The sequence below is a fragment of the Cherax quadricarinatus genome, chromosome 98 (genome assembly GCF_038502225.1).
Source record: "Cherax quadricarinatus isolate ZL_2023a chromosome 98, ASM3850222v1, whole genome shotgun sequence".
In the NCBI taxonomy this organism is placed as follows: Eukaryota; Metazoa; Arthropoda; class Malacostraca; order Decapoda; family Parastacidae; genus Cherax; species Cherax quadricarinatus.
Window position 1 is genome coordinate 3,138,160 of NC_091389.1, and position 13,643 is coordinate 3,151,802.

Consider the following 13,643-nt stretch of genomic DNA (forward strand, 5'->3'; position numbering starts at 1 on the left):
TTACAAGAGAACACAACACCCTCTGTCCTCCGATCTCCTTTCCGTATGGAGTGTATGTATTAATAATTGTACTTGAATCTGTATATATATATATATATATATATATATATGCATATATAAATTAGGCAAAATTGTTCCTCGAAGAAGTTCTATACCAACAGTATTGATCCGGCATCTGAGACTAACTGCCATTTTGACAACAGCAGTTCACCTATATTATCAGCAGAGGGACGACAGCACCACCTCCTGACACCACTGCTATATTGTCAGCAGAGGCACGACAACACCACCTCCTGACACCACTGCTATATTGTCAGCAGAGGCGCGACAACACCACCTCCTGACACCACTGCTATATTGTCAGCAGAGGCGCGACAACACCACCTCCTGACACCACTGCTATATTGTCAGCAGAGGCACGACAACACCACCTCCTGACACCACTGCTATATTGTCAGCAGAGGCGCGACAACACCACCTCCTGACACCACTGCTATATTGTCAGCAGAGGCGCGACAACACCACCTCCTGACACCACTGCTATATTGTCAGCAGAGGCGCGACAACACCACCTCCTGACACCACTGCTATATTGTCAGCAGAGGCGCGACAACACCACCTCCTGACACCACTGCTATATTGTCAGCAGAGGCGCGACAACACCACCTCCTGACACCACTGCTATATTGTCAGCAGAGGCGCGACAACACCACCTCCTGACACCACTGCTATATTGTCAGCAGAGGCGCGACAACACCACCTCCTGACACCACTGCTATATTGTCAGCAGAGGCACGACAACACCACCTCCTGACACCACTGCTATATTGTCAGCAGAGGCGCGACAACACCACCTCCTGACACCACTGCTATATTGTCAGCAGAGGCGCGACAACACCACCTCCTGACACCACTGCTATATTGTCAGCAGAGGCGCGACAACACCACCTCCTGACACCACTGCTATATTGTCAGCAGAGGCGCGACAACACCACCTCCTGACACCACTGCTATATTGTCAGCAGAGGCGCGACAACACCACCTCCTGACACCACTGCTATATTGTCAGCAGAGGCGCGACAACACCACCTCCTGACACCACTGCTATATTGTCAGCAGAGGCGCGACAACACCACCTCCTGACACCACTGCTATATTGTCAGCAGAGGCGCGACAACACCACCTCCTGACACCACTGCTATATTGTCAGCAGAGGCGCGACAACACCACCTCCTGACACCACTGCTATATTGTCAGCAGAGGCGCGACAACACCACCTCCTGACACCACTGCTATATTGTCAGCAGAGGCGCGACAACACCACCTCCTGACACCACTGCTATATTGTCAGCAGAGGCGCGACAACACCTCCTGACACCACTGCTATATTGTCAGCAGAGGCGCTACAACACCACCTCCTGACACCACTGCTATATTGTCAGCAGAGGCGCGACAACACCACCTCCTGACACCACTGCTATATTGTCAGCAGAGGCGCTACAACACCACCTCCTGACACCACTGCTATATTGTCAGCAGAGGCGCGACAACACCACCTCCTGACACCACTGCTATATTGTCAGCAGAGGCGCGACAACACCACCTCCTGACACCACTGCTATATTGTCAGCAGAGGCGCGACAACACCACCTCCTGACACCACTGCTATATTGTCAGCAGAGGCGCGACAACACCTCCTGACACCACTGCTATATTGTCAGCAGAGGCGCGACAACACCACCTCCTGACACCACTGCTATATTGTCAGCAGAGGCGCGACAACACCACCTCCTGACACCACTGCTATATTGTCAGCAGAGGCGCGACAACACCACCTCCTGACACCAGTGCTATATTGTCAGCAGAGGCGCGACAACACCACCTCCTGACACCACTGCTATATTGTCAGCAGAGGCGCGACAACACCACCTCCTGACACCACTGCTATATTGTCAGCAGAGGCGCGACAACACCACCTCCTGACACCACTGCTATATTGTCAGCAGAGGCGCGACAACACCACCTCCTGACACCACTGCTATATTGTCAGCAGAGGCGCGACAACACCACCTCCTGACACCACCACAATCAGGCAACTGAGGAGCGTCTGCACAGTAGATCCTCTCAGCCCGAGAGCGAAGAGGACAATTATATGGAAATAAGTTAGACAGTCCTGGAAGACACTGACTTTCTTGGGTTATCCTGGATGGCTAACTCTCAGGGGTCAAAAATTAGAAAGAAATTTTAATCTTAACTTAAACATCTCCCTCAATATAATAAAATATATTAGTTATACTTCAAAATATATTTCTTTAAACGTGCTACGTAAACATTAATATTTTTTTGTTTTCTTAAAAATTTATATTAAGTTTTTTATAAAAATTTAAAAGCACCACAAATACCTTTTTAAACATAAATTTACCTTTGAAAGATTAGCAAAATTCTTAAAAAGCTTTTAAATTATTCAAAGTTACAAAAATATTTTACATAACAATTTCAAGTTTTTTGAAAAATGTTCTTAATTTTCTTTATAAGAATATTCGTAGGTTAAATATTTCTTCAGACAGACATTTCATAGCAGCTCTCCTTACTTACTCAGTCTCCCTACGATCCCCGTTGGGGAGGGGAACCTTTACCAGCGTTGTCTTCACCTTGACTTGCACGATGAGCTACGCAAATCGTGTCAAGATCAAGCCAACAAGTGGTACCGTTGATGATTCAACGAAGATTGCTCTTGCAACTGTTGTTCAAGGAACACTGAAAGTTAAATTCAACACCATTTTGTCTCTGAAAGAAGCATTCATTGTTGTGTGTCACGATGATGCTGAAGCAGAGAAGCTACTCACTACAGATGCCACCACTACACTTACTGCTCAAGGGTTTACTGTTATGTCATCTCCTGCCCTCAAGGCCAGGAAATCAGTATTCCTTAAAAAACTAGACAAGATTCTGACGTCTCAATCACCTGCAGAACTCAAGACATCCATCGAGACGCAAAATACTTGGGCTACTGTTGACAGCATCACAAAAATCCCGAATGCATCGTCCATGCTCAAGGTCACCTTCACTGACGTTAACATGGCTGCCACTGCTCTGAACGAAGGTCTTGCTGTTTATTACTACTTCATCAGTCCAACTTACATCGAAGCAGAAAGATATCAGTACATCCAACACTGCTGGAACTGTTATTCTTACCATCACACCACCAAAGCATGTCCAGTAAAAGAGAAGAAGTTCTGCACTACATGTGGTAGTGAGGGACACACCTTCAGTTCCTGCACCATTGCTACTCCACCACAACCATCGTGCTTAAACTGTAAAAGTAACGACCACCATACACTGGCAGCAAAATGTCCTACACGTAAGGATATTGTGAAGAAAACACAAGAAGCAGCAAAGAAAAAACCTACTAGCAACACACCAACGTATGCAGCAATTGCAAAGATCCAAGCTAATACTACGAAATTACTTCAAGCTACTACTCAGCCAGCCTCCACCATCATCACTCCTCCAGCTTGTGACGTAACCAAGATCCACTACTGTCTACTATACGCTCACATGCAGAATATGGCTGTACCTGGATCTTTTAACTCTACCATCAACGAGTTATTTGCACTAAATAATATGCCATCATTTATATTCCCAGCATCTCCACCTTCGGAAGAAATACTCAAATTTACCAAGGATCTAATCAACACTTCTGCATCAGCAGCTCCAACACCACCAACACCTAGTGACGTCACTCCAACAAGGCCTCCTATTCGTCGATCGCCTCCTGCTCGTCGATTGGCTCGTCGTGGCGGCGTACCTCCTTCACCTCCACCCACCACTACTCATATGGACCAATCAGAAGCCTCGATTCTCCCACAGTCTTCTACACACTCTCTAGCGGAGACACCAACATTGAAAGAACCTTCAATGCGGCAACCACCAACAAAAACCTCTCCAGCTATCTCTCGACGTATTAATATAGAAGACCAACATCAAGATCAATACCTGCACTGGAAAGATATAACTTTTTATACGACTCCTGACCAAGAACCTAACATGGATGTCGACACCTTGTACAAGAAAATAATCGACAGTAGAGTCAAGTTTACAAACCGTAAAGGATCCCACTGCTCCATCACTACTCTCCAGATGACCTTTGACCAGTTACTAGCCAACCCAGCATTTCGACCTAAGATTACAAGACTACAGATCGTTTCCATCCAAAAATTGCACAACATAAGGAATGCCTCCTTCACGAAAGAAACGAAGTAACTCCAGACACACATATAAAAGACACCTGACCAATCAAGAAGCTTGCCTCCCTTGACCACTCCTCCAGCTCCTGCCAGCCGCCAATCAACATCAAGATGCAGCAATTTTTCGTCCAGCAAGTTGCAGTCAGTGCCTGCAGAGCTCCTGTTGTATCTACATCGTCTTTGTTATCGTTATTGTGGCTTAGCAGTTGGGTCTAGTCCTGACTCTTCTCTCTTCGACTCAAGACATTCCTCTCACCGTCTATTCTTCGCACTGTCCCCACTTGCCCCTCGCCCCTCGTGGGTACTTACCTGTGAGTCCTATCCTATCCTATCCTATTTCTTCAATAAAGGTAAAATGTTAGTTTTTGAAACCCTCGGGTTATATATTTATATTATCTTCCATGTTTCATAATCTATTATAAGAAGGATAATTATTATATGTCAGGAATAATGGATCATAGGCACCACAGTGGTGGCCTCTGCTAACCTTGGTATGGTGTATAAATATACCTAGTTGGACGAATGTTATTGTGGCAGCTGGTCCAGTGGTTAACTCGATTGTCTGGAGTATAGTGACTCTGATCGTGGGTTCTATCCCCACCCGTGGTATGGTTTGTTTGCAATCGTGTCATTACGACGTGAGTCAAGTACGAGTACCTCCTCATCTTCTATGTCTACCATGGGAGGAGGTACAAGTACCTCCTCATCTTCTATGTCTACCATGGGAGGAGGTACAAGTACCTCCTCATCTTCTATGTCTACCATGGGAGGAGGTACAAGTACCTTCTCATCTTCTATGTCTACCATGGGAGGAGATACAAGTACCTCCTCATCTTCTATGTCTACCATGGGAGGAGGTACAAGTACCTCCTCATCTTCTATGTCAACCATGGGAGGAGGTACAAGTACCTCCACATCTAGGTCTACCATGGGAGGAGGTAAAATACCCCATCATCTTCTATGTCTACCATGGGAGGAGGTACAAGTACCTCCACATCTTCTATATCTACCATGGGAGGAGATAAAAGTACCTCAACATCTTCTATATTTACCATGGGAGGAGATACAAATACCCCATCATCTTCTATGTCTACCATGGGAGGAGGTACAAGTGCACAAGTACCTCCACATCTTCTACATCTACCATGGGAGGAGGTATAAGTACCTCCACATCTTCTATGTCTACCATGAGAGGAGGTATAAGTACCTCCACATCTTCTATATCTACCATGGGAGGAGGTACAAGTACCACCACATCTTCTATATCTACCATGGGAAGAGGTACAAGTACCTCCACATCTATATCTACCATGGGAGGAGGTTCAAGTACCTCAACATCTTTCATATTTACCATGGGAGGAGGTACAAGTACCTTCACATCTTCTATATCTACCATGGAAGGAGATACAAGTACCTCAACATCTATATTTACCATGGGAGGAGGTACAAGTGCCTCCACATCTTCTATGTCTACCATGGGAGGAGGTACAAGAACCTCCACATCTTCTATGTCTACCATTGGGGGAGGTACAAGTACCTCCTCATCTTCTATGTCTACCATGGGAGGAGGTACAAGTACCTCCTCATCTTCAATGTCTACCATGGGAGGAGGTGCAAGCACCTCCTTATCTTCTGTCTACCATGGGAGGATATACAACTTCCTCTTCATCTTCAATGTCTACCATGGGAGGAGGTGCAAGTACCTCCACATCTCCAATATTAATAATCAAAATTCATTTCCTAAAAAGTGTTGCATATGTGCATATCAAGTAGCAGAAATCAGAAATAATGATTCTCCACAAGGTAAGAAGAATAAGTACCCTCCTAAGAGCAGCCCAGTTAATAAGAAACCAGTCAAAGAAAAGAGAGATTTTCTCTTCAGCAAGGGTACTCATTTTTCTAAGAACTGCAATGCATACAATTTATGGAATGATAAAGTTGAAAGATTGGAAGAACTTGACAGATGTATCAGATGTCTAGGTAATCACAATGTTAAGGATTGTCATGCCAAATTAAACAACTGTTATCAATGTCACAAAGGAAGACCATATAGTCATATGTAAGAGTCTATATGGTAATGTTGATAATAATGATAATGTTGACAATCCTGACACAACAGTGGATAATGTAAAAATTGCTACTAATGTTAATATTGATGGTTTTGCTGAAGTAGCCTTACCTGTGTTACAGGTAAAAATTGATGATTAAAGGTCTAAATCAAAAAATGTAACTGCATTATTAGAGTTTTTCAGTCATACGTGTGCTACCGTGGCAACATAATTCGTGGGCGTTCGTGCGTGCTGCGCCGCGCCATCGCTACGCACGGGAACGTTCGTGACTAAGTGCTTTTCTTTCAAGACATTCTGCAGTGAGTTTTGTGTTAGTTTACGCACAATTGCGAATCTGTCGTGCATTCGTGTGATTCGTACGTGTGCTGTGGCGTGGCGCTGACCAGCCAGTGTGCTTCGTGCACTGGTACAGCTCGCCAGGTGCCTGGTGCTGTGTTAGTTTACGCATAGCACCTGATTGCCCGCGCCATTCGTGCAATTGTGAGTCATATGTGTGTGCTCAGTGCTTTGGGAAAATATCCATTTGTAACCTAGGTCTTCACAATACGATACCAGTGAGTGACGTGATACTCGCTTGTGAACCACTGTGAACCCACTGCGTTGTTAATAGGTCTTGGGAACTGTGGCACACAGCTACGAGCCTCGTTGGGGCGGCTGTACGGCCATGTCATCTCAGGAACCAAGAGGCAAACGGCCCATGTCATCATGCGACGACGACTGTCAGGGCGACGTGGAGGAAGTGGAAGGGCCAGCGAAGAAACCCAAGGACAACCTGCATTGCAGGGGCGATGCCACAGAAGCGCCTCAGCTGATCCCAGCTGCTTCCCCAGATGGCCAGGGGACGATGAGGACAGCCGAGGCCAACCCAAGCCCGGCCCAGCAGGTGGACACCCCCCAACATATGGGGACCATGGAAGTGACCCAGGACCCTCCTCCTCAGCAGATGGCACCAGGAACAACCAACCCAGACGAAGCCTCACAGGCAACAGAGGAGAACGAGATGGAACAGGGGCGCTCAAGACCTCAGAACCGTGCTGCAAGGCAACCAACTGTGGCCTTCAACAAGTTCATTATCCCTCACTACGACATGGTGAAGAACCTGGAGGCGACCGTGCCTTCCATCAAGCTCAGCTGCGACATCACACTCAGGGGAGAGATCGTGGCGAAGCCACGCGACGAGGACACATACGATCGACTGAAGGCAATGGCTGCAGAGAATCCGAGGATAAGGGAGCTCCTGGCTCAAGAAAAGATGCACAAGGGGGTTGTGCTCCACGTCCCTGTACCCATACCAGCAGAGCGATTCCTCGATGCAACCAACATTGTCAAGGCAGAGAGGCTGACCACCGGGACCAACAAGATTCCAACACGGAATATGTTGATCCACCACCGAGGGCCCCTACCGTCCCACATCGCACTGGGGGTGTGGGGGCGGTTCAAGATTCGGCCATATGTAGAGGGCCCACTACAATGCTACAACTGCCAGGGTTTCAACCATATCGCGGCTACCTGCCAACATGTGAAGAAGTGTGGAGTCTGCAGCAAACAGCACGACTCCAAGGATTGCATTGCATTGCTCAAGCAGCCCGCCCCCGAGACCCCACGCCCCGAACCCAAGTGCGCCAACTGCGGCAAGAAACACCACGCATGGAACCAGGGCTGTCCTGTCATGGTACAGCAGTGGCAACAGGTGCGACAGCGGATGGCCCCTGCGGCGACAGCCCAGCCCAACTCGGTAAACACCCAACAGCAACAGGTGGGGACATCGACCAATGCCCCCTCTCCACGCCCCAACCCATGGAACTATCATCACCGGCCAATCGCGGCAGCCAGTACAGGCCCCTCTGCGGCGGCCACACCCTACAGCAGAGAGTTCCCAGCACTGGGGGAGCAACAGAGGAGACCAGTTGCACCGCAAGGGGAACAACGGCATGGGCAAGTCTCGAAGCCTCAGCAGAAACGGAACAAAGGAACACAACAAGCCCGGCTCAGGGACGCTGCTCAAGGAGCTGCGGCTACTCAGCACCAGACAGGACACCAGCAAGGGACTTCCCGTCTGAGTCAGTCCCCACCCGAGTGCAGCAGGAAACAGGCCGCGGCACCCAGTCAGATGGCACAGAGAACCACGGAGACCTGCGCGACCTGCGGGTCAGCAGCAGCAACAATCGCGGGAGTGGGCCAACAACCTCAGGCCGCAGCCAAGGAAGCCCTGTCCCCCCAGAGGGAGGGCACCTCGCAGGTTCACATTGTCACCGTAATCAAACTTGTGGTAGAGGTGCTATCCATGCTACTCCCATCAATGAAGGACAGGCAGGTCTGCAAGGAGCTCCTGACTACCGTGTACAGCATGGCTCTCCTGGAGAGGGTCGACTCAGCAGCCCTGAAAGATCACCTCACCCAGGTCTTCACGCCCGAGGAAATGGTAGAACACGCACGGGTGTTCCGGAGGACCATGGCCGAACAGGAGGAGATGGAGTCCGACGGGTCGCCCGGCAGTCCCTAAAAATTCTCCAGTGGAACATCTGTGGTCTGAGGCAGAAACTCCACCTAGCTATCCAGGCGGCAGTCCGGGATGAGATAGATGTGTTTCTGTTCCAAGAAACCCTTGTCAAGCCCCCACCCGCCCCACAGCCACGCATCCCTGGGTTCTCTGCATACCTGCAGCGTGGTGGGCCCCCCGCCAGGGGCACCGCAATCTATGTGCGGAATTGCATCCCCCACTCGATCGTCACTGACCCTATCAACTGCGGTGAAGGGGTGGAGGTGCAAGCTGTCACGCTGCAACTGCCATCTGGACCACTGACTATTTACAATGTGTACCGGAGCACACGGTTTACTCTCGACCTCTCGGAGGTTGCAGCTCTGTCCATATCTCGCCTCGAGGGCGTGCTCGTGGCGGGGGACATCAACGCCCATCATGAGCTTCTCCACTCTGTCTCCCATACCAATGAGACGGGCAGGCACTTGGCGGCTGTGCTCGATGATGTTCCTGACGTCGTCCTCCTCAACAATGGGGAGCCGACACACCACGGCGGCAACCGACTCTATGTCACTCTCCTCTCTCGGAGACTGCAGCCTGGAGTGAGGTGGGAACTCCACCCACTTCTCACCAGCGACCACTTCGCGATCGTCACCACGCTGGCGCTCACCCAGCACATCCCATACACACCGCCTCCACGGTGGAATTTCAAGAAGGCGGACTGGCAGTGCTTCCAGGATGTCATACAGCAATGGTGGGAGACGACCTCCCTCTCTGACAATCCTGATGTGGCTGCCCAGAACCTCCAAGCTGCCATCACCCATGCGGCTGAGGTGGCCATCCCACTTACCAAGGCTGGAGGTACCATCAAGCGGGACTGGTGGTTCTACGACGAGACAGTCAAGGAGCAGAACCACCGTGTCAACTGTGCCCGCAGGCTCCACAGACGCAACCCTACTGCTGACACCCTTCGGCTGCTGAGAGAGGTGGTGCGGCACGCTCGCCACATCTCCCACAGAGTCCGCCTGGCAAAGTGGTTCGAATGGTGTGCCTCCTTCGGCCATGCCACTACCCTGTCTGAGATCTGGGCGAAAATAGGTATAGCTACCGGAAAACGCAGAGGAACAGCGCGTGCTCACCATGACCCGGCTGGTGAAGCAGAGAGGCTGGTCGACCTCTTCACTTCCAGGGCAGCAACAGCACGCCTGCCACAAGATGTGCAGAACCTCCAGGCTGTCCTCCTCCCAGACAGGACTGCCAGGCTACAGGCTGCATGCTGCGAACATGACGACACCGATGTAGACTTCAGCGACCGGGAGCTGAAGGCAGCCCTCAGGACATCACACGACACCACCCCCGGCCAGGATGGCATCACCTACAGTATGATCGCAAGGGCGGGCCCCTCTGGACATGATGCACTCTTGGAGGTCATCAACTGCTCCTGGAGGGCTGGACAACTCCCCACTGCGTGGAAGGAGGCCATCATCCTGCCCATCCCCAAGCCCAGGGACCCGGGAAGCATGAGGCCCATCTCTCTCACCAGCTGTCTGTCCAAGACGGCTGAGAGGATGATCCTTGAGCGACTACGGTGGAAGCTTGGCCCGGAACACCGTCACATATACGGCTTCACACGAGGAGTGGGCACAGCAGAGAGCATCACCACCCTCCTTGCAGGCATTGGGTCAAACAAGAGACCCAAAATTGTTGTCTTCCTGGACCTCGAGAAAGCCTTTGAGCTTGCCAGCGCACCAGCCATCCTTGACCTCCTAGCAGGCAGGGGCGTGAAGGGAAGGCTCCTTGCCTGGATCTCTTCATACCTGCAGGGCAGGTGTGCACGAGTGCGTTTCCAGGGACAAGTGTCCACCCTCAGGCCCCTTGAAAACGGCACCCCGCAGGGAGGGGTCCTCAGCCCCGCTCTCTTCAATGTCCTGATGCATGAGCTGGTGCAGCTGCCATTCTCTTTAGGCACCCAGCTGCTCAGCTACGCTGATAATCTTGCCCTCATCATCACCGAGAGATGTGGTTTGATGCATAGAGCCCAACGTGACCTTAACCTCCTCTCCACCGCCTGCCGTCGTCTCGGCCTCAAGGTCTCAGCAGAAAAATCCAAGGCCATGATCCTGCATGCCAATGTGCCGGAGGGGAGACTGCAGATGTCAGGAGTCAATCTCGACTGGGTCAGTAGCTACCTGTACCTGGGAGTGCACATCGACAATCGGCTCTCCTTTCGGAATCAGGCGGAGTACGTCAGAGAGCGGACCATGCAACGGGTCACCGCCATGCGGGCCCTCGCCAGCCCTAGGTCAGGGGCCAGCCGTGACATTCTCCGATTATTCTATGTGCAGGCGGTGCGCTCTCTCATCGACTATGGGGCACTTACCCTTGTCCATGCCCGCCCAACGCACCTTCGAAGACTCAACGTCGTCCAAAATACTGCAGCTCGGATCATGTTGGGGGCGCCGAGGTGGACGAACACTGTGCCCCTGAATCATGAGGCTCAATTGCAGCCGCTACGCGACAGAATCGCCCTTGTGGCAGCCAGGAGGGTGGCCAAGTACGTACAACTCCCCGGTGGAGAGGGACTGCTGCAACACCTCCTTGAACGGCAACAGGGAGACCTCAGGGAGTCTCCTGGCCGGCTGTGGGTGTGGTCAGCGGCTGATGTAGCAAGCAAACTCCTCCCCATGGCGCTTATAGTCGACAAGGGCTGTGACTGGCCTGTGGCGGGGTACTCTGTACTCCCGCCCTGGGCACCAGAAGCAGTTGTGATCCACATCCAAGACCTCCCAGTTAGCAAGCGTCACTGTCCACAACACGTGCTGCAGCAATGGGCTGCAGTGAGTATTGCAGCAGCAGAGCACCCTGGGTGCGCCGTATATTACACCGATGGCTCCCGGGATCCAGAGGCTGGCCGCACAGGTGCCGGGGTGCACCATGCCACTCTGACGGCTGGATGGCGTCTCCAAGATCACTGCACAATTCTCCAGGCAGAACTCCATGCCATCCAGAGGGCCCTGCAACACGCACTCCTGGATCATCGGCGACCCCCAGTCATTCATGTGGACTCCAGAGCGGCGATCCAGGCCGTCATGCACAGGGAGCCCAGGGACAACATCCGGCTAATTACTGCCATCAGGAAGGACCTGCAGACACTTAAGGAGCAGGGACAGCAAGCAACAATCAACTGGATACCGAGCCACATCGACCTCGCTGGGAATGATGCGGCAGATCGAGCGGCGAAGTCGGCAACCCTTGAGGCCCAGCCAGTGACCACCATTGCTATCAGCCGAAGGCAGGTGGATCTGTGGGCAGCTGATGCAGCCAGGCGCCCGCTACCAGGGCCAGGCACATCGCGGAGCCGGATCTGGTATGACAGGGCGACCCGTGGGGAGCCCCCGCCGAGCATGCGGAGGCTAGACAGGAAGTTTCAGGTTGGGGTCCACCGGCTGCGACTTGGCTACCCTACTGCCAGAAGACTCATTGACCGCGTGCGAGAGGAGCGCTGCTGCCATTGCAACCAGATGGTCCCAGGTCCACTAGTGCACTACCTCCTCGACTGTCCAGCGACGGTGCCACTCCGACGAAGGCACTTCCCAATGGCGCCTGGGGACCCGAACCGAGAAGACACCGCAGCCCGGCTGGTGTACCTCGCCACCCAAGACCTGGGAACTCTCATCCCCATCCTGGCTGCCCATCCACCACCTCGATGACGCCGCCACATACAACTACGAGTCGCCACTACGCTCCATCTATCACCTCTCCTACTCTTCCTTCTTTCACTTCCCTACCTCCTCTCCCCCCCGCTTAAAAAAAAAAAAAAAAAAAAAAAAAAAAAAAAAAAAAAAAAAAAAAAAAAAAAAAAAAAAAAAAAAAAAAAAATCCAATGGAGCCTGTACCGCTTTCTAGGTAAAAGTCTGAATCACCTAGAACCAATGCCACACTACCAACATTTGACGGGGCTACAAGTGCCTGAAGACCCTTGACCTTGCGATGCCTGCCGACGAGAAAGAAAGAAGACACTCCCCACTTGGGGAGTCAGTGCAAGATAGAAGAAGAAGTTACCCTCCAACCGGAGGGCCCAAGAGAGAAGATAGAAGAATGAAGAAGACGATCGACACCCCCGCCCCGGGGGCCACCGCCGGGTCACCATCTGGAGAAGACCCGGGCCGGAAGTACCGGCAAATCTTTAATGAATGAATGAATGAATGCATTATTAGACCAGGGATCACAGCGTACTTGCATAAAACGTAAATGTCTTGATGGTATGAAAGTACAGATGGGAGATCCTGCAATTCTAAAATTATCTTGTTTTCTCTCAGATAAAAGGGCTCAATTTTTTTTTTATATATTTTATTTAAAACTCTGTTACAAGATGCAATATAAAGATACCATGAAATGGTACATGTTATGATAGAACATTCAACACTCGTACTACAACGGTTCACTTAGTGAACATACAAAGTTACCTTAATAACCTAACAATCTACCCAGAAACACAGTGTTACATAATCACAAAGGTCTTCATAATAGACTGTGAGAGAAAATGGAGCCTGAGCTTGCTACCATCTGCAGCTCATAAGACTGCCATCTCCACGAGCCCATTTGGGGCAGGGCAGATGGCAGATCAGAGGCCTAGCCTCTCCCTACGAGCCATGTGAGGGCGGGGAATGTGGCTAGGCCTGGGGACACTTGGTCCCAAAGATGAGGGGGTATTTGTACCTCCTCCCATGGGAGACTTAGGGGGGAGTGGAGTAGCCGGCGCGCAGAGCAGAAAAAAAATTAAAATTGAGTTATTGTTACCAAAAAATAGCTGAACTTTCTGGCTACACTCTGGTATAATTATTATCC